Raw genomic sequence first — 25,912 nt, forward strand, 5'->3', positions numbered from 1 at the left:
GTGCATCCTCTACAAGTAACTGTCCTTTAGTGTACTTTACTGTACAGCACTGTTTAGAGTCCGGTAGTAGAGTATCTTGATTTCAAGTCCAGGATGTCCAGAAGCAAGTATAAAAGAGCGGTGACGTAGCTGGTACTGCTGAGAAGTGTCATGAGATAACAATGGCAACAAAAATGAAAATAATTGATAGAGTGGAACAAGGTGAAGAGATGGAATTGGAGACCTAGCAAAAGAACGAAAAGCGACAAGAGGAAGAAGAAATAACTGAAGAACTGAAGAGACTCACAACACAGGAAATGGCAGGAGGATTTTCCTCATTCGAGGAGGCACTGTTAGCTTTTGAGGCACGGGACCTGAACATAATAAACGGGACAGAAAAGTCTGCATGCGGCCGCCATTCAGAATGCAATCCAGTGCTACTGTGTCACCTATGATGAGAAAAAAAAGAGCTGTGACCCAGTCATCAGTGGATGATTTTTTCAAGAGGGTAGATAGAGTTGAATCCAGCAACAAACCAGAACCTGTGCATCAGTGCAAGGCATGAGTGAAATTGCAGCCTGATTCCATTTCCTGTTGCTGACAGTCCTTCAGCTCTACCATCTCCCACCCCCTCTTCCTCCTCCAGTCAGTAACTCTTCTTGCTTGTTCACTCGATGCCAGCCCCTGTGTGCCAGCTATTGTACTGTACTCCTTATTGTACTTTTTAAGGTACTGTACTGTAAGATTAAAAATGTTTTCTTTATTTTCTGTCTGTTTTTTGTGTATTATTATGCACAAAGACATGACTAAAAAAGTTTGGTTTTTGTATATTATTTTCATGAAAAGTAATATAAACCTATTACAGTACACAATTCACCTGCCAATGCGGGAGATGCAGGTTTGATCCCAGAGGTGGGAAGATCGCCTGGAGAAGGAAAAGGCAACCCATTCCAGTATTCTTACCTGGGAAATCCCATGGACAGAGAAGCCTGGTGGGCTCCAGCCCATGGAGTCTCAAAAGAGCTGGACATGACTTAGCAGCTAAATGACAACAGTCGTATGGAGTGAACTGTATTAGTTGGATATCTAGGCTAACCTTGTTGGACTTACAAACAAATAGGACTCATGAACATGCTCTAGGAATGGTCCCTGTTTGTATGTGGGGGACTTAATGTATTTCATTCTTTCCATGGCTGAGTAATACTCCATTGAATATATGCCCCACATCTTCTTTGTCCATTTGTCTGTCAGTGGACACTTAGGTTGCTTCCGTGTCTTGGCTATTATGAGTGCTGATACGAACATTCGGGTTTATAGCTTTTCAAATTAGTGTTTTCTGTTTTCCAGATATATGCCCAGGAGTGGAATTGTTGGGTCACACGATCACTGACTCGATGGACGTGAGTCTGAGTGAACTCCGGGAGTTGGTGATGGACACGGAGGCCTGGCATGCTGCGATTCATGGGGTCAAAAAGAGTTGGACACGACTGAGCGAGTGAACTGAACTGAACTGAACTGATGGTAACAGTATTTTTAGTTTTTTAAGGAACTTGCATACTGTCTTCCGTAGTGGCTGTATCTATTTATAGTCCCACCAACAGTGGAGGAGCGTTCCCTTTGAAGGAGAGAACTCTTGATGGGAACTGAGACTTTCTGTCTGGAGTTGCAGCCTGCTGAGAAGACCCATAGGGAAGGAACTTGGGGGAAAACACCAAGAACTCAATCTTTCCCTTCCTCCCTCTAAACTCATCTGACTCCTCCCAGTTGGCTGAACCCAGGGAGCCAGGGAGCTGGTCAACACAGGCTACCTCCTGGGGCTTGCAGCAAGGGGGCAGGGTGAGACAGGCTGGGAGTGGAGCCAGTGGAAGCCATACTGCTCCCACCAACCTGGCAGAGGGGGGCCAAAAAGCACAGAAACTGGAGGATGTTTTGGGCTCTGAGTGTTTCTAATTAACCACATGCCTTTGGACAAATACCTATTTCTCTCTCTGATCCTGTTTGTGCATTTATAAATGCTGAGACCGCTGCCTTCCTTGCAGAAAAATTGTGGGTTTTAAGTGAGATAAAGTATGCATATAAAGTACCTGGTCCATAGTTAGTTTTCAGTGATTGAGAACTTTTTTAAAAAAATTGGAGTAATCATTATCCTAAGTATTTAGTTCAGTTCAGTTCAGTTCATTCGCTCAGTCGTGTCTGACTCTTTGCGACCCCACGAATCGCAGCACGCCAGGCCTCCGTGTCCATCACCAACTCCCGGAGTTCACTCAGACTCACGTCCATCAAGTCAGTGATGCTATCCAGCCATCTCATCCTCTGTCGACCCCTTCTCCTCCTGCCCCCAATCCCTCCCAGCATCAAAGTCTTTTCCAATGAGTCAACTCTTCACATGAGGTTAGTATATGAAAATATCAGACTCTCCCTATAAAGATGCTAGAGGGTGGTATCCTACAGCAAGGATGGCTGGTGAGGTTAAAGTGGGAGAGACACTGTTTACCAGGGGTATTCAGTTCAGTTCAGTCACTCAGTCTGTCTGACTCTTCGTGACCCTATGGACTGCAGTCCTCCAGGCTTTCCTGTCCATCACTAACTCCCAGAGCTTGCTAAAACTCATGCTGTTGAGTCGATGATGCCATCCAACCATCTCATCCTCTGTCGTCCCCTTCTCCTGCCTTCAATCTTTCCCAGCATCAGGGTCTTTTTCAGTGAGTCAGTTCTTCGCATCAGATGCCCAGGAGTATTAACACGCTCCAGTCTTTGTGTGTGTGCCAAGTTGTTTCGTTGTGCCCAACTCTTTTTGACCTGTGGACTATAGCCTGCCAGGCTCCTCTGTCCATGGGATTCTCTAGGCAAGAAAACTGCAGTGGGTTGCCGTGCCCTCCTCCGTGGGATCTTCCCAATCCAGGGATTGAACCTGGGTCTCCTGTGCCTCCTTCTACAGAATAGGCATGAAAATGGGACCTGCTGGATATTTCTTCTAAAAATTAATGTAAAAATGCAGAGGCTTCCCATAAGACAATAAGTATCTACACTTTTACTTAGTAGTGGAAAATAAGGTAAAAACTAAGTATCTAAAAATAGAAAAATAGCAAATTCATGAAATATGCAGCCATTAAAAATGATGTCTTATGAGAATATATTCATGACCTTTTTGTGGACAGAGATCTTTTAAAGAAGTCACAAAAAGCTCAAACCAGAAAAGATGAATATATTGAACTTCATTAAAATTAAGAACTCTTATTCATCAAAAAATATCATTAAGAGAGGGGAACTATAGAATAGGAGACTTGCATCCATTTTATAGGGCTCCTCAGGTGGTGCTAGTGGTAAAGAACCCGCCTACCAATGCAGGAGACACAGAAGACGCCGGTTCAGTCCGTGGGTTGGGAAGATCCCCTGGAGGAAGGCATGGCAACCCATCCCATTATTCTTGCCTGGGGTATCTCATGAGGAGTCTGGTGGGCTGCAGTCCATAGGGTCGCAAAGAGTTGGCCTCAACTGAGGCGACTTAGCACACACATATGCATCCATTGTATAATATATAAAGAAGTCCTACAAATAAATTAAAAAGCAGGCAAACACATAGAAAAATAGTCAAACTATCTGAACAGGCACTTCACAAAAAAGATATCCAAATTGAAAAGATGCTCGAATCCTTAGTCCAGGGAAATGCAAGTTAAAATCACAAAGAGAAACCACTCAGAAGAATGACTGACATTTAAAAGCCTGACCATATCAAGCGTTGGTGAGAATGGAAAAAACTGGAACTCTCATATGATGATAGTAGGAGGGTGAATTGGTATATCACTTTACCAAATGGTAGGCAATATCTGCCAAAGATAAAACACACGTTTTTCAGAGGATGCAGAGATTCTACCCTGGGATGTGTAACCAAGAGAGACAGGTGCTTATGTCCAGAAAGAGACAGGCCCAAGAATGTTCATAGCAGCTTTACTTATAATAACCCTAAGTAGGAAAAAAAAGACAGATATCCATCCGTAAAAAGATGAGTAAGTAAATGTTGATATCTTCAAACAATGGGATTCTGTACAGCAGTAAGAATAAATAAATAAACTACTGGAATAGTCAGAAACATGGATAAATCTCATAGTGCTAGTATTTAGTGAGAGAAGTCAGCTACAAAGACATGGTATAATGCGAAATTGAAATAAAAATACGATATAGAGAATAAAAGTTTAAATAAACAGCTGGAAGAAAATACACTGAAAGTTTACCTATAGGTCTTTCTGAGGGTGGGATTAAATATTTTCTTCATGCTATTCTGGGTGTGCAAAATTTTCTTCAGTGAACATGAAGAATTTATAATTGGGAAAAATTATCCTAAAAATTTGAAATTCCTTTTAAAATTTGCAAGGCAGAAATGAAGAGGAAAGGAAAGAAACAGCTGGCAAAACAGCATTTATGCTAAGTGCTTTAATATAGCTGTAATTGTCTGATTTCGAGGCTTTAAACATAATTTTAAAATAGGTCATATAGTCAATAACTTTGAATTGGTTAATTTTCTCTTATTCTCTTACCTCAGAGGCAAAACGCAAAGGAATAAATGGATCTATGGCTAAGTAGATAAATGTATTTGAGACTGAAAGGATTTTATTGTACATTTTTATTGCAGATATTTTCTCCTTTCATTTTGGCTATTAATGTGCACAGCTGAATTGAAGTCAAGACCTTATTGGCTTTTAAATACTTCAGCGGAACCCCCAGCTGTTAATAATAGCCCACGTCTCTCCCTCGTCTTTGAAGGCATGGGTGCTGAGTACTCATTCATTTGAGGTTAAGTGGGCGATTATGATTGGAGGAACACACCAACTCTGGGGAATGCAGGAAGCTGTCAGGCCTGGCTGGACCTTGCCTGGGGCAATGTGCTCATTCTTGACTCCCTGTCTTCGTGGTCCTAGCTTAGTAGCCGCCAAGTCAGCTGCCTGTCTTGCTTCCTACTAAAGCCACGTTCTCAACAAATCAGAGCATATAATGGAGCCTGCCAGAACTGTGGGGGCCAAAGACCCAACCAGATGCTGAGCTGCTTGCATTGTTTTCCTGCTAAAAGTGCCCCAACAGACGCAGGCCCCCAGGCCAGACTGAGAGGACCTGTATCATTAGAACTACAGCAAGAAGACACTGGCGAAAGGGGAGAATTCAGGCACCAGGGTCTTGCTGCCCAACTGCCATTTTAAACTCATTGATTCATTGAAAAGAAAAAACAAACAAACAAAACACTTATTAGACAGGGAGTTCAACCTGGTACTCTGTGACAACCAGAGGGGTGAGATGGGATGGGGTAGGGTACGGGAGGAAGGTTCAAGAGGGAGGGGACATATGCATCTCACAGCTAATTCACATTGTTGTATGACAGAAAGCAACACAACATTGTAAAGCAAAGATCCTCCAATTAAAAATATTTATTAAAGCCCCTCTATTTTCCAGGCACTGGATACTGGAGATAGATCAGCGTTAATTGTGCCCTCCCCACCCAATTCATAAATCCAAGTTCTAACTCTCAGTGCCTCAGAACGTGCCTGTTTAGAGTCAAAATTCCTTTATAGAGGTGATTAAAGGAGGTCATTAGAGTGGGCCCCAATCCAACATGAGTGATGTGCTTATAAGAAAAGGAAGATTTGGATATAGACACTGACACCAAAGGAAGATGGTGTGAAGATGCTGGGAGAAGACAGCTGTCTACGAACCAGGGAGAGGCCTGACCGAATCCTCCCTTTATGCCCTTTGGAAGAAGCCGAACCTGCTGGCATCTTGACCTTGGACTTCCAGCCTCCAGAACAGCGGGGAAATGCATTTCTGTTGTCTAAGTCCCAGTCTGTGGTACTTTGTTAGAGAAACTAATACAGAAGGAGGAAGATACAAGGTCCCCATCCTATTGGAACTCACTTTTAAAAAAAATTACAAAAAACAAAACCCTGGAAATTCCCTGGTGGTCCAGAGGTCAGGACTCCATGCTTTCACTGCAAGGACCAAGGTTCAATCCCTGGTCAGGAGATTAGGATCCTGCAAGCCTCGAGGTGCAGCCAGAAAAAAAAAAAGAAGAGAAAACAAACCCCTTTCTATTACGGACATCTTCATTCTACCTAAAGTAGAGAGAATGGTACAATAAACTCCAAGGTACACGTGGCCCAGCTTCAGTTTTATCAGTGCACGACCAAGCTTTCTTTCTTTTCTACTTCCCCATTCCCTCGGAATCTCTATTATTTTAAAGCAAATCCCAATTACTGCATGGCTTCATCTATAAATATTTCCAAATATATCTCTAAGAGATAAAAGCTCTATTTGAAAAACAGAACAATATTATTATCATACGTTAACATTAATTCATTAATATCATCTAACATCCAGTGGTCAAATGTCTGATGGTCCACAGATAGGGTTGTTTTTTTTTTCACCAGCTGATATAATGAAGCCAGGATCTAAACAAATTCTATCTACACCAACTGGCCTTTTACATTTTATGGCATTTTAAATTTCCCCTCTGTACATACTAAATCGCTTTAGTTGTGTCCAACTCTGGGTGACCCTATGGACTGTAGCCCGCCAGGCTCCTCTGTCCATGGGATTCTCCAGGCAACAATGCTAGAATGGGTTGCCATGCCCTTCTCCAGGAGATCTGCCTGACCCAGGGACTGAACCTGCATCTCTGACATCTCCTGCATTGGCAGGCAGGTTCTTTAACACTTGCACCACCTGGGAAGCTCTGCCCCCTTTTTTTCTTGCTCTTTACTTATCGTAGAAATGTTTTTTCTGTAGAGTTTCCCAGATTCCGAATTTGGCTGCCTGCATCCTTGTGGCATTGTCTAACATGCTCTGTTGCTTATCTCTTACAAACTGGTAGCTGATTTCAAAGTCTCAGGTCAATTATTTGACAAGAATACTTTGAAGGAGGTACTCTGAGCTTTCTGTTACGTCACATCATGAAGCATATAGTGTCTTGGGTATTTAGGTTTGGGGCTGCCCTCACGGCTTAGTGGTAAAGAGTCACCTGCCAACGCAGGAGACTCGGGTTTGATCCCTGCGTCCGGAAGATCCCCTGGAGAGGGAAATGGCAACCCGCTTCAGTATTCTTGCCTGGAGAATCCCATGGACAGAGGAGCCTGGCGGGCTGCAGTCCATGAGGTCTCAAGAGTCGAACAGAGCGATTAAACCGCCACCACCACCGCCACACACAGACATAGACACATAGACACACACACACACACACACACACACACACACACACACACACGCATATGCTAATCGTTTTTAAAGTAAAGAGTAAATCAAAATCTGTTGAAGTTGGTTATTGTCAAGGGAGGAAATAGGATGGAGAGAGAAAAGGATGGAAACTAGACTTAACTGAGGTGTCTCGTCTTATGGTTTTGACTTGGTACTGTGTACACCCACACCCTGTTTAGTTCACTTAACAAAATATCCTGGTGATCAGTCTAGAACATTTTATAAAGATCCTCTTCACCCCTTTTTATAGCTCCAAAGTGTTCCGTTGCATAGATGTACATTCTAGTCCTCTCTTGATAGAAAATTGAGCTGTTGTATGGCAGAAACCAATAAAACATTGTAAAGCAACTTTCCTCCAATTAATTTTGGTGTAGACTACTTAAAAACAAGACTAAACTGTATAATTTATTACAGAAAATAAATTTTTAATAAAGCAAAAAAGAAAATTGAGCTGTTTTATTTATTACAGTGCCATAGCTAATATCTTTATGAATATGATATTTTTTATTTTTGCCAGTATATCTGTGTGAAAGATTCTTAGAAGAGGGTTTGTTGTGTCAAAGGGTAATTGCAGATGTACTGTTGCTAGATATTCCTAACCCCCGCCCACTTCATACATTTTTTTTTGCACTCTAATCATCAGGATGAATCTGTCAGTTCTTACATTGCTTCATCAAAAGAGTATCTTTTCCACTATTGGGACCATTTGACAGAAATAAATCTGACAGGGAGAAAAGTTATCATGATTTTAATTGGTAATATTGTTATTGTGGGGCTTCCCTGGTGGTTCAGATGGTAAAGAATCTGCCTGCAATGTGAGAGACCCAGGTTCGGTCCCTGGATCAGAAAGATTCCCTGGAGAAGGGAATGGCTATCCACTCCAGTCTTCTTGCCTGGAGAATTCGATGGACAGAGGAGCCTGGTGGGCTATAGTTCCCAGGGTCGCAAAGAGTCGGACACGACTGAGCGACTAACACTTTCCCTTTCTGTTTTTGCTTTTCTGTTATTGTGAGTCGAATTGGATATCTTTTCAAATATTTAAGGACATGGTGCATTGAAAAGACTTTCTCTTTTTGTGAACTGCCTTCATAATTCTAGCCCACCTTTAAGATTATTGGTCTTTTTTTCCCCTCAATATTTTAGAGTGAACTTACTTTTGAGAAAGAAGGTAAACAAAGAAATGGATAGATAAAGAAGATGAATCTGGCTCAATAAATTGTTAAATTCTAAGAAGGGACTGAATGGACAGGGAGGTGGCAGAGTGAGAGGTGGTCCTTCAGTTGAAGAGGTCAAGAGAAGCCTACTGGGGAAGGTGACTTAAAAAAAAAAGTGACGTGGTGAAAAGGGAGGCAGTATTTGAGCATTTATTATTCATTTATTTATTTTTGGCCACCGCTGTAGCGCGTGGGATATTAGTTCTCCCACCAGGATTGGAACATGCGCTCCCTGCCCTGAAAGGGCAGACAGTACCACCAGGGAAACCCAGGAAGGTGACTTTTTAAGAAGAAATCAAGAGAAGCAGGTACATGAAGAGCAGATGAGTCCAGAGGCAGATTCGTGAATGAGCCAGGCAGGGAGAACATCACATGTCAAAAGTCCTGAATTAAGAAAGAATTTTAAATGTTCGTGGAATAAACAGAACACCAGATTGTTTAGCATTACCCTTGTTGTTCCGTCTCTAAGTCGTGCCCAATTCTCTTACCCTCATAGACGGCAGCCCACCAGGCTCCCCCGTCCCTGGGATTCTCCAGGCAAGAACACTGGAGTGGGTCGCCATTTCCTTCTCCAATGCCTGAAAGTGAAAAGTGAAAGTGAAGTCGCTCAGTCGTGTCTGACTCTTTGCAACCCCATGGACTGCAGCCTACCAGGCTCCCCCGTCCATGGGATTTTCCAGGCAAGAGTACTGGAGTGGGGTGCCATTGCCTTTTCCGCCTGCGGATGTGACACCTGAACAAAATAGTGAGATGGGATTCTTGAATGTTTCACAAAGATAAATTTTTCTCTTGTTTGGGATATGCAGCTTTACCTGTGCTGAGAGATCCTCTGATTGTAGGATAAAGGGCATTAAACTCTGGGTTGTGAGGCACTGGCCCAGTGCCGTGCTCCGTATGGGAAGGAGATGAGAAATGGTATTAAAACTACGTCCCCATAATGAGAAAAGAGGAAAGTGAATTTTTTAAAATTAATTTTGATACCACTTTTAAGTGGAACAAATGGGAAAATGGCTTTATTTATTAATGTATCATTTTTGGCTGCACTAGGTCTTTGTTGCTGTATGCAGGCTTTCTCTAGTTGCGGCAAGTAGAGGCCACTCCTTGCTGCGGTTTCTCTTGTTGCGGAGCATGGGCTGTAGCTGCATGGGCTTCTGTATTTGTGGTGCATGGGCTTAGCTGCCCTGCAGCATGTGGGGTCTTAGCTCCTGCCCAGGAATTAAACAGATGTTCCCTGCATTGGCAAGGGCTTCTTAACCACTGGGCCACCAGGGAAGTCCAGGAGAATGTCTTTCTGAAAAAACAGACTTTCATCCTTCATTTCTTAAATTTATAGTCAGTAAAATTGACCTGTGTGTGTATGAAAGTTGAAGGTGGAAGAAGTTGCTCAGTTGTGTCTGACTCTTTGCATTCCCATGGACTATACAGTCCATGGAATTCTCCAGGCTAGAATACTGGAGTCGATAGCCTTTCCCTTCTCCAGGGGATCTTCCCAACCCAGAGATCAAACCCAGGTCTCCCGTATTGCAGGCAGATTCTTTACCAGTTGAGCCACCAGGGAAGCCCAAGAATACTGGAGTGGGTAGTCTATCCCTTCTCTAGCAGATCTTCCTAACCCAGGGATTGAATCAGGGTCTCCTGCCTTGCAGGTGGATTCTTTACCAGCTGAGCTATCAGTATATATGTGTGTGTGTGTATAGTATGAGTTTTAGGAGATCCAATCAGTCCATTTTAAAAGAGATCAGTCCTGGGTGTTCTTTGGAAGGACTGATGTTGAAGCTGAGACTCCAATACTTTGGCCACTTCATGCGAAGAGTTGACTCAATGGAAAAGACTCTGATGCTGGGAGGGATTGGAGGCAGGAGGAGAATGGGACAACAGAGGATGAGATGGCTGGATGGCATCACTGACTCGATGGACAGGAATTTGGGTGAACCCTGGGAGTTGGTGATGGACAAGGAGGCCTGGCGTGCTACAGTTCATGGGGTCGCAAAGAGTCGGACACGACTGAACGACTGAACTGTACTGAGATTCATGTAATCACCAAAACAATCAGGATATAAATAGTTCCATTACCCCTGAAAATTGGCTCTATGGTTCTTTTGTCCACCAACCATTCCTCTTATGCCTCAGTTCTTGCAGCCACTTTCCTCTTATTGCAGTTGGCTTAATTCTAAAATGGCCTCCATGAACTTCACTTCCAGAGTTATAACCTATATCATCTCCCCAATCTTGGGTGTGGGAATGACCTGTGACTTACTTCTAGCTAGTAGATTATGACCAGGATTATTGGATCTTGGTTACTTTCTTGGTTAGATTATTATGTAGCAAAGGTCACTCCCATGATCACATTGTATTGTATAATAGGGTTTTTTTTTTTAGCAGATTGGAGCAAGAGACACTCTTTTACAAGAGACACACTTCTACTTTAAGTTTGCTTAAAAAAAGCAAACTATCTTGCGTGACTGTCTGGGAGGAGGGCTATGTGGCAGGAAACCCAGGACCTGAGGATAGCTTCCAGTCAACAGCCAGTAAGAAGTCAGCACCCTCAGTCACAGAGCTGCAGATGAATTCTGCCAACAACCTGAATGAGCTTGAAAATGAATGGTCCCTAGCTGAGCCTTCACATAGAACACAGCCTGACTGACATGTTGATTTCAGCCTTGTGAGTATAAGACCTGAGTATAACACTCAGCTAACCAGAATTCTGACTCCCAACCCACAGAAACCGTGAGATAATTATGCATTGCTTTAAGCTACTAAGTTTGTGGGCATTTGTTATGAAGCAATAGAAAATCAGTAAACTTCCCTATAGTGTTGCCTTTTCCAAATGTCATATAAAAGAAATCACATGATGTGTAAATTTGGGGACTAGTTTTTAAAATTCAGCATAATACTTTTATGATCATTCTTTTTATTCCTAAAGGGTATTCTATTACATATAGACACCACAGGTTTTTTTTTAATCATTTACCTGCTGAGGGTATTTGAGCAATTTCTAATTTTTGGTAATTATGAAAAGAGTTGCTATAGACATTTGTGTGCAGGTGTTTGGGTGAACATTTATATTTTTTTTGGTAAATATGATTGCTTGGTCATAAAGTGAGCATGTGTTTAATTTTATAAGAAACTTTCAAATTGTACGTGCCTATACCATTTTGCATTCCCCCTAGCGAAGAATGAGGGTTCCAGTTAATCTTTATTACCATTAGCACTTGATATTGTCTTTATTTTTTTCAAAAGCTGTCCAAATAAATGTGCAGTGGTTTCTCATTGTGGTTTGAATTTGCATTTTCTTAATGGTTATTGGTGTTGAACATCTTTATATGTGCTTAGTTGCCATCTTCACATCCTCTTTGGTAAAATATCTAAGTCTTTTGTGCACTTTTTTATTGAGTTGTTGAAGCCATTTTTCACCATTGTGATATTGGATGTGGTTTTTTGTTTATTCTTATAGATGCTTGTTAGCAATTTAAATAATTTGCCTTCTATTTCTACTTTGCTCAGGTTTTGTTTTTTTTTTTTTTTTCATGAAAGGATATTGAACTTTTCAAGTAGTTTTTCTGTATTAACTTATGTAATTGTGTGTGGTTTTCTTTCTTGGCCTGTTCATATGGCAGATTATGTTAAATGATTTTCAAATTTGAACCATTCTTACAGTCTTGAAAATAATCCCATGTAGTTGTGGTGAATTATTCTTTTTATTGCTGGAATCAGTTTGTTAGTATTCTGTTGAGGATATTGTTTCTATGTAAATGATGGGTGATGGACTCTAATTTTCTTCTCTTTTTCATTGGCTCAAGAATGAAATAGACTACACATTCAACTTTATGGTCCTGCTTCCTTAAGTTTCTTCTTCACCATGATCTCTGTGCCATTTCTGGCCCCCAGGGGCCTCTGCTGGCCTTGTGCCTGGAAAGCTGGAGATTGCATTTCCCTACTCTGTAGTATATTTGGGGCTTCCCTGGTGGCTCAGATGGTAAAGAATCCGCCTGCAACGCAGGAGTCCTGGGTTTGATCCCTGGTCAGGAAGATCCCCTGGAGAAGGGCATGGCAACCCACTCCAGTATTCTTGCCTAGAGAATCCCATGGACAGAGGAGCCTGATGGGCTACATTCCATGGGGTCACAAAGTGTCGGACACGACCAAGTGACTAACACTAACCTATCCTATGGCATGTTTCTGACTATGTCTATCTCCAAAGGCAAGCAGGAGGAGGGAAGATAGAGAGAAAAATCAATGCAGATGATTCCTATGCTCTTGGAACTGTAGTCCTTTGGGTCAGAGAGGATCCTGTTCCCTCACAGTCTCAGGTGCCTGTTCAGCTGCTGTTGCAATTGCTATCACTATCACCATCATAGAGATGCTTTTGAATTTTGGTACCAAGAGGTTTAGGCAGAGAAGATAGAAATAACTAAAAATATGGGGGTTCCCCCCATTATCTCTGAGCTTTATGGGTCCTCTTGCTTCTTCCCAAACCAGAAAGGAAGAGTTTCTTTTAGAGATCTTTTTCGCCACCCCTAGTACACAGTTCCAGGTTTCATCGCCTTTAATTGCAGATTAAAGGACATTGGAGTAAGAAAAGATACGGGAAATTCACCCATGAATCTATCATTTGGAGTTTTGATTTTCTTATGCAATTTTCCTATTTTTCTCCCTCCAAAATCTTTAATAGCTCCCCCATATATATATTTTTTCTGTCATTTTTAGTTGTATTCAGTGGAAATAACTGGAGAAGGCAATGGCAACCCACTCCAGTATTCTTGCCTGGACAATCCCATGGACAGAGGAGCCTGGTGAGCTGCGGTCCATGGGGTCTCAAAGAGTCAGACATGACTGAACGTCTTTACTTTCAATTTTCACCTTCATGCATTGGAGAAGGAAATAGCAGCCCACTCCAGTGTTCTTGCCTGGACAATCCCATGGACGGAGGAGCCTGGTGGGTTGCCGTCTATAGGGTTGCAGCGTCGGACACGACTGAAGTGACTTAGCAGCAGCAGCAGTGGAAATAACAGAGCAAAGTGTGCTTATGTCATTTTAACTGAACCAGAATGGAAAATGGCCTTTGATATATATAGTAATTTATTCACAGAGTGGTTGAATCTGCTGTGATCCTTCCATTAATTGAAACACTTCCACCTTGGGGAATTCTCTCTTTAAGAGATTCTAATGAATTCAAGGATGGTTGAATACCTACAAACCAATCAATATGATACACCGCATCAATAAATTTGAGAATAAAAATCTTATGAACATCTAAATAGATGCAAAAAACTTTTGACAAAATTCAACATCAATTCTTAACCAAGTGGGTATCAAAGGAACATTCCTCAACATTAGAAGAGCCATATATGACAAACCCACAGCTATCACCATACTCAGTGACAAAAAGCTGAAAGCATTTTCTGTAAAATCAGGACCAAGACAAGGACCCCCACTTCTGCCATTTTTATTCTAAATATTGGAATTCCTAGTCACAGTAATCAGACAAGAAAAATAAATAAAATGAATCCAAATTGGAAGTGAAGAAGGAAAACTTTCACTGTTTGTAGAGGACATGATGCTATGTATAGAAAACCTGAAAAACACCACCAAAAAAAATTATTAGGACTAATAAATAAATTCAGTAAAGTTGCAGGATGCAAAATTAATATATGAAAATCTTTTGTGTCTCTACATTAACAATGAACTATCAGAAAGATAAATTAATAAAGCAGTCCCATTTACAATTATATCAAAAAAAAAAAAAAAACCAAAACACCTGGGAATAAGTATAACCAAGAAGGTAAAAGTTCTATACTTGGAAACTATCAGATGCTGATGAAAGAAGTTGAAGATGGCATAAATGGAAAGACAGATCATCCTCGTGGATTAATATTGATTTTGTTAAAATGACCATACTACCCAAAGCCATCTACAGATTTAATGCAATCCTTGTTAAAATACCACTGGAATTTTTTTCACAGAACTAGAACAAATAATTCCAAAATTTGTAGACCCCACATGCCTTGAGAAAGAAGAACAAAGTTGGAAGTATCATGGTCCCTGATTTCAAATTATACTACAAAACTACATAAAAACAATATGGTACTGGCACAAAAACAGACACTTAAATGGATGCAATATAATAGAGAGCCCAGAAATGGATCTACACTTATATGGGCGATTAATCTATGACCAAGGAGGCAAGACAATATTTTCAAAAACTGATGCTGGTGAAACTAGACAGCTGTATGGAAAAGAACCAAGTTGGACTATTTGTTACTTCATACACAAAAATAAACTTAAAATGGGTTAAAAGCTAAATGCAAGACCTGAAACCATAAAAATCTTAGCAGAAAATATAGGCTGAATACTCTTTAACACTAGTCTTAGCAATATCTTTTTGTATATATCTCCTCAGGCAAGGAAAACAAAAATAAACAAACAGAACTACTTCAAGTCAAAAAGTTGTTGCACAGGGAAAGAAACTATCAACAAAATGAAAGCACTGCTCACTAAATGGAAGAAGATATTTGCAAATGATATATCTGATAAGGGATTTATGACCAAAATATACAAAGAACTCATACAACTCAACATTAAAAAAAGAAACATTTAAAAAAATGTTAAAAAACAGCTCTAACAGAAAATGGGCAGAAGACCTGAGTAAACATTTTTTTCCAAAGCAGACATACAGATGGCTAACAGGCACATACAAATTTGGAAAACACAGCAGTGGCCACAGGACTGGAAAAGGTCAGTTTTCATTCCAATTCCAAAGAAAGGAAATGCAAAAGAATGCTCAAACTACCGCACAATTGCACTCATCTCACATGCTAGTAAAGTAATGCTCAAAATTCTCCAAGCTAGGCTTCAGCAATACGTGAACCGTGAACTCCCTGATGTTCAAGCTGGTTTTAGAAAAGGCAGAGGAACCAGAGATCAAATTGCCAACATCTGCTGGATCACGGAAAAAGCAAGAGAGTTCCAGAAAAACATCTACTTCTGCTTTATTGACTATGCCAAAGCCTTTGACTGTGTGGATCACAATAAACTGTGGAAAATTCTGAAAGAGATGGGAATACCAGACCACCTAACCTGCCTCTTGAGAAATCTGTATGCAGGTCAGGAAGCAACAGTTAGAACTGGACATGGAACAACAGACTGGTTCCAAATAGGAAAAGGAGTACGTCAAGGCTGTATATTGTCACCCTGCTTATTTAACTTATGTGCGGAGTACATCATGAGAAACTCTGGACTGGAAGAAACACAAGCTGGAATCAAGATTGCCAGGAGAAATATCAATAACCTCAGATATGCAGATGACACCACCCTTATGGCAGAAAGTGAAGAAGAGCTATAAAGCCTCTTGATGAAAGTGAAAGAGGAGACTGAAAAAGTTGGCTTAAAGCTCAACATTCAGAAAATGAAGATTATGGCATCCGGTCACATCAACTCATGGGAAATAGATGGGGAAACAGTGGAAACAGTGTCAGACTTTATTTTTTGGGGCTCCAAAATCACTGCAGATGGTGACTGCAGCCATGAAATTAAAAGACGCTTATTCCTGGGAAGAAAAGTTATGACCAACCTAGACAGTATATTCAAAAGCAGAGACATTACTTTGCCGACTAAGGTCCATCTAGTCAAGGCTATGGTTTTTCCTGTGGTCATGTATGGATGTGAGAGTTGGACTGTGAAGAAGGCTGAGCGCCAAAGAATTGATGCTTTTGAACTGTGGTGTTGGAGAAGACTCTTAAGAGTCCCTTGGACTGCAAGGAGATCCAACCAGCCCATTCTGAAGATCAACCCTGGGATTTATTTGGAAGGAATGATGCTGAAGCTGAAACTCCAGTACTATGGCCACCTCATGAGGAGAGTTAACTCATTGCAAAAGACTCTGATGCTGGGAGGGATTGGGGGCAGGAGGAGAAGGGGACGACTGAGGATGAGATGGCTGGTTGGCATCACGGACTCGATGGACATGAGTCTGAGTGAATTCCGGGAGATGGTGATAGATAGGGAGGCCTGGCATGCTGCGATTCATGGGGTCGCAAAGAGTCGGACATGAGTGGGTGACTGAACTGAACTGAACTGAACAGGCACATGAGAAGATGCCCAATATTACTAATTATTAGGGAAATATAAATTGAAGCTACAATGAGATACTACCTCACACCCACTGGAATGGCTATCATCAAAAAAGATATGGAGAAAAATGCACCCTTGTTCACTATTGGAAGGACTGTAAATTGGCATAGCTACTACGGAAAACAGTAGGAAGTTTCCTCAAAAAATTAAAAATAGAACTATCATATGATCCAGCAAGTCCACTTTGGGGTACTTCTTTCAAAGAAAACAAAAACACTAACTCTAAAAGATACATGTACCCATATGTTCATTGCAGCATTAGCCAAGATATGCAAGTAACTTAAATGTTCATTCTCAATAGATGAATGGACAAAGAAGATTAGATAGATAGATAGAAGATAGATATACAATAGAATATTACACAGCCCTCAACCCACAGTGAAATCTTGCCATTTGTGGCAACATGGATGGACCTAGAGGATCTCATACTAAGTGAGGTGAGTCAGATAGAGAAAGGGAAATACAGTATGCCTTCATTTACATGTGGAAGCTAAAACACAAAAGAAATGCACAAATACAACAAAACAGAAAAACACTAATACATACAGAGAAAAGGTGATTGCCAGAGGGGAGAGGAAAAGAAAAGAAAGCAAACCCCCGAGATGGTAACTATGGGGGGTAATGATTTCTAATTAGCTTGATTGTGGTGATCACTTTGCAATGTGTATTTATATGAAACAACCATGCTGTACACCTTCAATGCATATTTTTGTCAATTATATGTCAATAAAGTTGAAAAAAGAAAAAAAAATGTATCCTTCACCTGGATTAAGCTCCTCTCTGCTGGAGAAGGCAATGGCACCCCACTCCAGTACTGTTGCCTGGAAAATCCCATGGACTGAGGAGCCTGGTGGGCTACAGTCCATGGGGTCACTAAGAGTCAGACATGACTGAGTGACTTCACTTTCACTTTTCACTTTGATGCATTGGAGAAGGAAATGGCACCCCACTCCAGTGTTCTTGCCTGGAGAATCCCAGGGACGGGGGAGCCTAGTGGGCTGCCGTCTATGGGGTCGCACAGAATTGGACACGACTGAAGCGACTTAGCAGCAGTAGCAGCAGCTGCTGGTTAAGATCACACTCAGTTAGGAAACATGGAGGCGGTGAGGACTGGTGTGGGTGACCAGCTTTTTCTTCCTGGTCTGCTCATCTTGTTTCCCTCTACTGCGCTGGCCAGCCTCTAACTCCTCCTGGTTGACTCAAGGAGACGGGCAGATAAGGGGAATAGAGAGGTTTCTACTAGAGCTGTACTATTGTCATCTGGTTTGGTGCCCTCTGGGTGTGTGGCTCATGTGTATGTGTGCCCACCCCCACACATACACACAGCATGGATGTGTAGTGTAGTCTTCTGTGGTTTGTAGCTTTCTGCCCTGGACTGTGCTTCTTCCAGCTGGAACCTATGACTCCTTCCTGGTTCCAAAGTGCACCTCACACATACCCTCTACTGGATTATCTCATTCCCTGGGACAGCCTCTGGGCAGAGTCCTCTTCAAGACTGTGCTTCCTCTTGGGAAGTTCATGGCTGACCCGTGGTGAGACTTGCGTTTCTTTGTCTCTGAAAGTGCAGATGGTTTGCCTTCTTCCTCTATCAGCGAGAAGTGACGTGAAGTTGCTCAGTTGTGTATGACTCTTTGGGATCCCATGGACTGTAGCCTACCAGGCTCCTCCATCCATGGCATTTTCCAGGCAAGAGTACTGGAGTGGGTTGCCATTTCCTTCTCCGGGGATCATCCCGAGCCAGGGATCGAACCCAGGTCTCCCACATTGAGGGCAGACGCTTCACCCTCTGAGCCACCAGGAAAGCCCCAGGAGAAGCTTTAACTACCATGTCTCATTCTTATATTTTTCTCAAACATCAGCCCTTCACCTTCCAACAGACATGTGACAAATTCTCTGCCCCACTCCCTGCCACCCCTTCCCGGGAAATAACTTCCAAAGAAAGGGCTCCCATTAGTTTTACTAGATCTTCTCCTATAGGTCCTATAAAGAGGACTTGAGCTAGTGGCTGCTTTTGGAGGTATAGTCTCTTAGTGTGCACAGCACTTGTTGATGCAGACCACAACCCCTGTTGTTACTGATGTCAGGAAATGTCTCATTTACCTTCCTCGTATGCACTCAACTTAAGAATCTTCTGCATGACATATTTTTCAACTTGAAGGTTCAAGGCTTGGACCCAACCCCACACTCATGGGTCCTGCTGAATTAGCTCAGGTCAATTCCCCATCTGTGTGTGCTCAGCCTTCTTTCCTGGGCCTGAGCAGGGATCTGTGTTTCTCTCCCTTACACTCTTCTGGCCCAGGCTCTTGGCCTGCCTACCACACATTCCAGCACATCTCCAGTAGCCAAGGAAAGGAAAGAGGACCCTGAAAGCCGCAGCTGCATGGTTCCTTCGCTGGGTCAGTTTCCACCCGATGATGCTTGGACATTGCTCTTGTAACAGCATCTAATGAGACTTGGTGCCTTAGCTTCTCTTTAATGCTTATATCCTCAACTTCAGCGTGTTCAGATCATGATTTCTGGTTTAGTTACCAGTTGTGCAGGCTGATTATTTGATAACCTTGGTATCTGCTTCCTGTGCTCAGCTATTTGAGTCTCAGTGCTGCCTTGGAGGGCTTTGCTCATGATAGTAACTAGAATTCAGCAGGTACTCTCCGCCAACTCTATGCCAAGAACTACTTTAGGCCCTTTTACGTGCACTAGCCCATTTATTTTTTGCAAGAACTTTGAAAGATAGACTACTGAGATTCAGAGAGGGTAAGGAACTTGCCCAAGCTCTCACAGCACAGCTAGTTCATTAACAGACTTGAGAATAACACTTAATTCTGCCTGATTTCAGAATTGATTCTTTCACTTAAGAATGAATTCTTAATTCTTTCACTTAATTCTGCCGGGCATAGTCTTTCCTTTGCACCAGATTCAGGACCATTTGTTCAACAAGGGCTTGGAGAGGAAGCTGAGTTCTGGGTGTTTTCTTAGCTGCTTCCACAAGCTTCACCTGATCTTGGTGGGCGGGACAATTTCTTTGGGGTAGGTATCTGGTTTGCCCCTGCTTTGCCTCTGGGGTGCTAACAGTCCCACCTGAACCACTACCCAACTCAGCGTTCACAATTCAGCTCTTGTCAAGCCCTTTGCATAAGTACACGTTCAACTTGTCCACATTTCACTAAGTAAGCCAGATATGTTCCATGGAGAACATTGTACTGATGTATTTGGAATTACCTAACTTGATGAGAGAAGGTGCTAATAGAATCAGAAAAGATTAGGAGAGGTGTGCTGGGCTTGTGCTTAGTCACTCAGCTGTGTCCGACTCTTTGTGATCCCATGGACTGTAGCCCTCTGGGCTCCTCTATCCATGGGAATTCTCTAGGCAAGAATACTGGAGTGGGTTGCCATGCCCTCCTCCAGGGGATCTTCCCGACCCAGGAATTGAACTGGGGTCTTCTACATTGCAGGCAGATTCTTTACCAGGTGAGCTACCAGGGAAGCCCCAGGGAATCTACCAGGGAAGAGACGTGGCAAGATTACAAAATGGTACAAAAAGGTCTTAATGAACCGGAAAAAGCACAATGGTGTGATCACTCACCTAGAGCCAGACATCCTGGAGTATGAAGTCAAGTGGGCCATAAGAAGCATTATTAAAAACAAAGCTAGTGGAGGTGATGCAATTATGGCTGAGCTATTTCAAATCCCAGAAGATGATGCTGTTAAAGTGCTGCATTCAATATGTCAGCAAATTTGGAAAACTCAGCAGTGGCCACAGGACTGGAAAATGTCAGTTTTCATCCCAATTCCAAAGAAAAGCAATGCCAAAGAATGCTCAAACTACTGTACAATTGTGCTCATTTCACATGCTAGCCAGTTAATGTTCAAAGTCTTTCAAGCTAGGCTTCAACAGTACATGAACCAAGAACTCCAGACCTACAAGTTGGATTTAGGAAAGGCAGAGGAACCAGAGATCAAATTGCCAACAAGTGTTGGATCAAAGAAAAAGCAAGAGAATTCTAGAAAAACATCTATTTCACTGACTACTCTAAAATTGAGAAAGGAGTATGTTAAGGCTGTATATTGTCACCCTGTTTATTTAACTTATATGCAGAGTACATCATGCAAAAGGCTGAGCTGAATGAAGCTCAAACGGGAATCAAGATTGCTGGGAGAAATATCAGTAACCTCAGATATCCACGCTATGGCAGAAAATGGAGAGGAACTAAAGAGCCTCTTGATGAAAGTGAAAGAGGAGAGTGAAAAAGCTGGCTTAAAACTTAACATTCAGAAAACTAAGATCATGGCATCTGGTCCCATCACTTCATGGCAAACAGATGGGGAAAAAGTGGAAACAGTGACAGATTTTATTTTCTTGGGTTCCAAAATCACTGCAGATGGTGACTGCAGCCATGAAATTAAAAGATGCTTGCTCTGTGGAAAGAAAGCTATGACAAACCTAGACAGTGTATTAAAAAGTAGAGACATCACTTTGCTGACAAAGGTCCACATAGTCAAAGCTATGATTTTTCCAGTAGTCATGTATGGTTGGGAAAGTTGGACCATATGGAAGGCTGAGTGCTAAAGAATTGATGCTTTCCAACTGTGGTGCTGGAGAAGACTCTGGGACAGCAAAGAGATCAAACCAGTCAATCCTAAAGGAAATCAACCCTGGATATTCATTGGAAAGACTGATGCTGAAACTGAAACTCCAATACTTTGGCCACCTGATGTGAAGAGCAGACTCAGTGGAAAAGACCCTGATGCTGGGAAAGACTGAGGGCAGGAGGAGAAGGGGACGACAGAGGATGAGATGGTTGGGTGGCATCACTGGCTCAATGGACATGAGTTTGAGCAAACTCTGGGAGATGGTGAAGGACAAGAAAGCCTGGTGTGCTGCAGTTCATGGGGTTGCAAAGAGCTGGATATGCCTTGCTGTTTTTCAGTTGCTCAGTCGTGACTGACTCTTTGTGACCCCACAGACTGCAGCACACCAGGGTTCCCTGTCTTTCACCTCCTCCCAAAGCTTGCTCAAACTCATGTCCATCGAGTCAGTGATGCGATCCAACCATCTCTTCCTCTGTTGTCCCCTTCTCCTCCTGCCTTCAATCTTGCCCCGCATCAGGGTCTTTTCCAATGAGTCAGTTCTTCCATCAGGTGGCCAAAGTATTGACGCTTCAGCATCAGTCCTTCCAAAGAATGTGCAGGGTCTACTTCTTTTAGGATTGATTGGTTTGATCTCCTTGCTGTCTGTCCAAGAGACTCTCAAGGGTCTTCTCCAGCACCACAGTTCAAAAAGATTGATTCTTTGGACACAACTTAGTGACTGAACAACAGTACCCAAAAGTATTTAAAATACATCAACATAGTTGATACAGAAGAAATGTGGCTGTTTTAAAAACACCTACAGACATTGGAGAGCCTAGGGCTGGAGTTTTGCTCAAGCAGGGCAAGTGGGGAAAATGAGATGTGGAATGTAGATTTCCTATGAAAAGTGTAGGAGAGAAGTGACTTTGCTGAAAAACCTTGGTAGCTGCAGGTAGCCATGGTAACGCAGAAAAGTCATCTGCATTATGAGGAAGTTCCTATAGGTTGGAACCTTTACCAGAAGGAAAGGAGATGGCAAGTGAAGGGGGAGGGGAGAGGAGGTGAGAGATAAGTGCTAGGCTGAAGAGAGGGAGGGAGAGAAGTGGCTGGCGGGGCGAGGATGGGAGTGGGGGTCGGGGGGCATCGGGGGGGCTGCAACAAAGGGAAGGGAAGGGCTGGGAACCACATCCAGGTAGGAAGCCATCTCCAAGGGTTTTCTGTTATTCTTAAATAATTTCTATAACTGAAAGTAGAAAAGACTGTTGTGGTCCTGGCAGGTGAGGTCGCATCCTGCCTCTTGGATTCAGACTCTGTCACTTAATCAGCGGTGACTATGGCATGTGTCTGCATGACAGGAGCTCCAGCGAGCCTTGCAAATTCTCCCCAAGTCCCTTGCAGCCTGGCGTGGGCTGGTGTCAGCTAAGTGCTGACTGAGTTCTGGAAGGCTCTCCCTTCATAAGTTGCCTGGAGGAAACAGGTCAGGCTCTCTTATTTGTTTTGAGCTTCAGCTCAAACAAATAAAAAATAAACCAAACAGGAAGTAAAGTGCTGTGTCAGAAGCACTCCCAACCCTCTAAGAGCAAAAACAGCAAAAGGGTACATGCCACCTGCAAGGAAGTGCTGGGCTGCAGGCAGGCTGCTGTTCTGGCGTGGGAGGGAAGGAAAGGAGACCAGGGACATGGGACAGTGCTGTCAACAGGCCGGGTCTGAAGCTGTGTGGGCTTTACCAAAGATAAAAACAAAAACACTGAGGTTGAGCCCCAGATCTGCCACTTAATAGCTCTGTAGCTTTGGGCAAGTTGCTTAACTTTTTCATGCTTCCGTTTCCTCATCTGTAAAAGAGAAATCCTAGTAGTTCCTGTCTCACAGGCTTGCTGAGAGAATTGCAAAGAATAGAGTGCTTAAATAATAAGCACTCAATACCCAGGGATCCATGACTGGGTGTGTGGTTACTGTAACCCACCTGAGGAGCGACGGGTCAGGCCCTTGGCTACTGAACCTTTGGAGGATCAGGCATCGCTGCCTTTCATTTTTCTACTATGGTCTGAGGTCTTGATATTGGAGTGTGTGGCACCTACAACCCAGCTGCACGGAGTTTTGTTACATCTGGAGCTAGATGACTATACCATTGCCTCCTAAGTCGCTTCAGGTGTGTCCAGCTGTTTGTGACCCCGTGGACTGTAGCCCACGAGGCTCTTCTGTCCATGGGATTCTGCAGGCATGAATACTGGAGTGGGTTGCCATGCTCTCCTCCAGGGGATCTTCCTGACCCAGGGATTGAACCCATGTCTCTTAAGTCTCCTCCACTGGTAGGCAGGTTTTTTTTTTTTTTTTACCACTAGTGCCACCTGGGAAGCCTGATTATACCATTAAGTCCTATTAATTTTTATTCATTTTCTTCAGAAAAGTTCAATTTGGTTAAGAAAATGTAGACTTAAAGACTTGGGGTTTCCCTGGTGAGACTTGGGTTTGATCCTTGGGTTGGGAATATGCTCTGGAGAAGGGAAAGGCTACCCAATCCAGTATTCTTGCCTGGAGAATCCACAGGGACAGAGGAGCCTAGCAGGTTACTGTCCAGGGAGTTGCAAAGAGTCTTGAAAACTTAAAAGACTTGGAAAATTGTCTATCAGTTCCCACAAGTAGAAGACTTAAAATCATAAAATGGTCAATTTGTTCAGAAAGATGAGCCCTAGAACAGGAGCTCTCTTATTTACCTCTCTTGTTGAACTTGAGCCAGGAGATGGTCAGACACAGAGCCCCTTAAGGGCCAGGATTGGACTGGTTCATTTCCTTGGTCCCCAGTGCATCACCAGGCATGTGGCAAGAGCTCAGTAGACACTTGGTTAATGGAAGGAAGGAGAAAATGTGAGAGCTCACCCCCACATTACTTTACTAGCATGTGAGATGAGTGCAATTATGCAGTAGTTTGAGCATTCTTTTGCATTTCCTTTCTTTGGAATTGGAATGAAAACGGACCTTTTCCAGTCCTGCGGCCACTGCTGAGTTTTCCAACTTTGCTGGCATACTGAGTGCAGCACTTCCACAGCATCACCTTTCAGGATTTGAAACAGCTCAACTGGAATTCCATCACCTCCACTAGCTTTGTTCGTAGTGATGCTTTCTAAGGCCCACTTGACTTAACTTTCCAAGATGTCTGGCTCTAGATTAGTGATCACACCATCATGATTATCTGGGTCGTGAAGATCTTTTTTGTATAGTTCTTCTGTGTATTCTTGCCACCTCTTCTTAATATCTTCTGCTTCTGTTAGGTCCATACCATTTCTGTCCTTTATCGAGCCCTTCTTTGCATGAAATGTTCCCTTGGTATCTCTAATTTTCTTGAAGAGATCTCTAGTCTTTCCCATTCTGTTGTTTTCCTCTATTTCTTTGCATTGATGGCTGAAGAAGGCTTTCTTATCTCTTCTTGCCATTCTTTGGAACTTTGCATTCAGATGCTTATATCTTTCCTTTTCTCCTTTGCTTTTCGCCTCTCTTCTTTGCACAGCTATTTGTAAGGCCTTCCCAGACCGCCATTTTGCTTTTTTGCATTTCTTTTTATGGGGATGGTCTTGATCCCTGTCTCCTGTACAATGTCATGAACCTCATTCCATAGCTCCTCAGGCACTCTATCTATCAGATCTAGGCCCTTAAATCTATTTCTCACTTCCGCTGTATAATCATAAGGGATTTGATTTAGGTCATACCTGAATGGTCTAGTGGTTTTCCCTACTTTCTTCAATTTGAGTCTGAATTTGGCAATAAGGAGTTCATGATCTGAGCCACAGTCAGCTCCTGGTCTTATTTTTGCTGATTGTATAGAGCTTCTCCATCTTTGGCTGCAAAGAATATAATCAATCTGATTTCGGTGTTGACCATCTGGTGATGTCCATGTGTAGAGTCTTCTCTTGTGTTGTTGGAAGAGGGTGTTTGCTATGACCAGTGCATTTTCTTGGCAAAACTCTATTAGTCTTTGCCCTGCTTCATTCCGCATTCCAAGGCCAAGTTTGCCTGTTACTCCAGGTGTTTCTTGACTTCCTACTTTTGCATTCCAGTCCCCTATAATGAAAATGACATCTTTTTTGGGTGTTAGTTCTAAAAGGTCTTGTAGGTCTTCATAAAACCATTCAACTTCAGCTTCTTCAGTGTTACTGGTTGGGGCATAGACTTGGAAAACTGATATTGAATAGTTTGCCTTGGAGACAAACTGAGATCATTCTGTCGTTTTTGAGATTGCATCCAAGTACTGCATTTCGGACTCTTTTGTTGACCATGATGGCTACTCCATTTCTTCTGAGGGATTCCTGCCTGCAGTAGTAATTATAATGGTCATCTGAGTTAAATTCACCTATTCCAGTCCATTTTAGTTCGCTGATTCCTAGAATGTCGACGTTCACCCTTGCCATCTCTTGTTTGACCACTTCCAATTTGCCTTGATTCATGGACCTGACATTCCAAGTTCCTATGCAATATTGGTCTTTACAGCATTGGATCTTGCTTCTATCACCAGTCACATCCACAACTGGGTACTGTTTTTGCTTTGGCTCCATCCCTTCATTCTTTCTGGAGTTGTTTCTCCACTGATCTCCAGTAGCATATTGGGCACCTAATGTTCAAAATTCTCCAAGGCAGGCTTCAGCAATACGTGAACTGTGAACTCCTTGATGTTCAAGCTGGTTTTAGAAAAGACAGAGGAAACAGAGATCAAATTGCCAACATCCGCTGGATCATGGAAAAGACAAGAGAGTTCCAGAAAAACATCTACTTCTGCTTTATTGACTATGCCA

The 25,912-nt window shown here is 42.6% G+C and overlaps 1 protein-coding gene across 1 annotated transcript in view; it reads left to right on the forward strand.

Annotated features, from left to right (window-relative positions):
* The first annotated feature begins 10,965 nt into the window (after positions 1–10,965).
* Positions 10,966–25,912, forward strand: part of INO80C (INO80 complex subunit C) — a 70,566-nt gene continuing 55,619 nt past the window's right edge. Inside the window, exon 1 of the mRNA XM_042239391.2 lies at positions 10,966–11,091. The gene's annotated coding sequence lies outside the window, so the exon portion shown is untranslated. The remainder of the gene's footprint in view (positions 11,092–25,912) is intronic.

Source organism: Ovis aries, chromosome 23 (genome assembly GCF_016772045.2).
Source record: "Ovis aries strain OAR_USU_Benz2616 breed Rambouillet chromosome 23, ARS-UI_Ramb_v3.0, whole genome shotgun sequence".
NCBI lineage: Eukaryota > Metazoa > Chordata > Mammalia > Artiodactyla > Bovidae > Ovis > Ovis aries.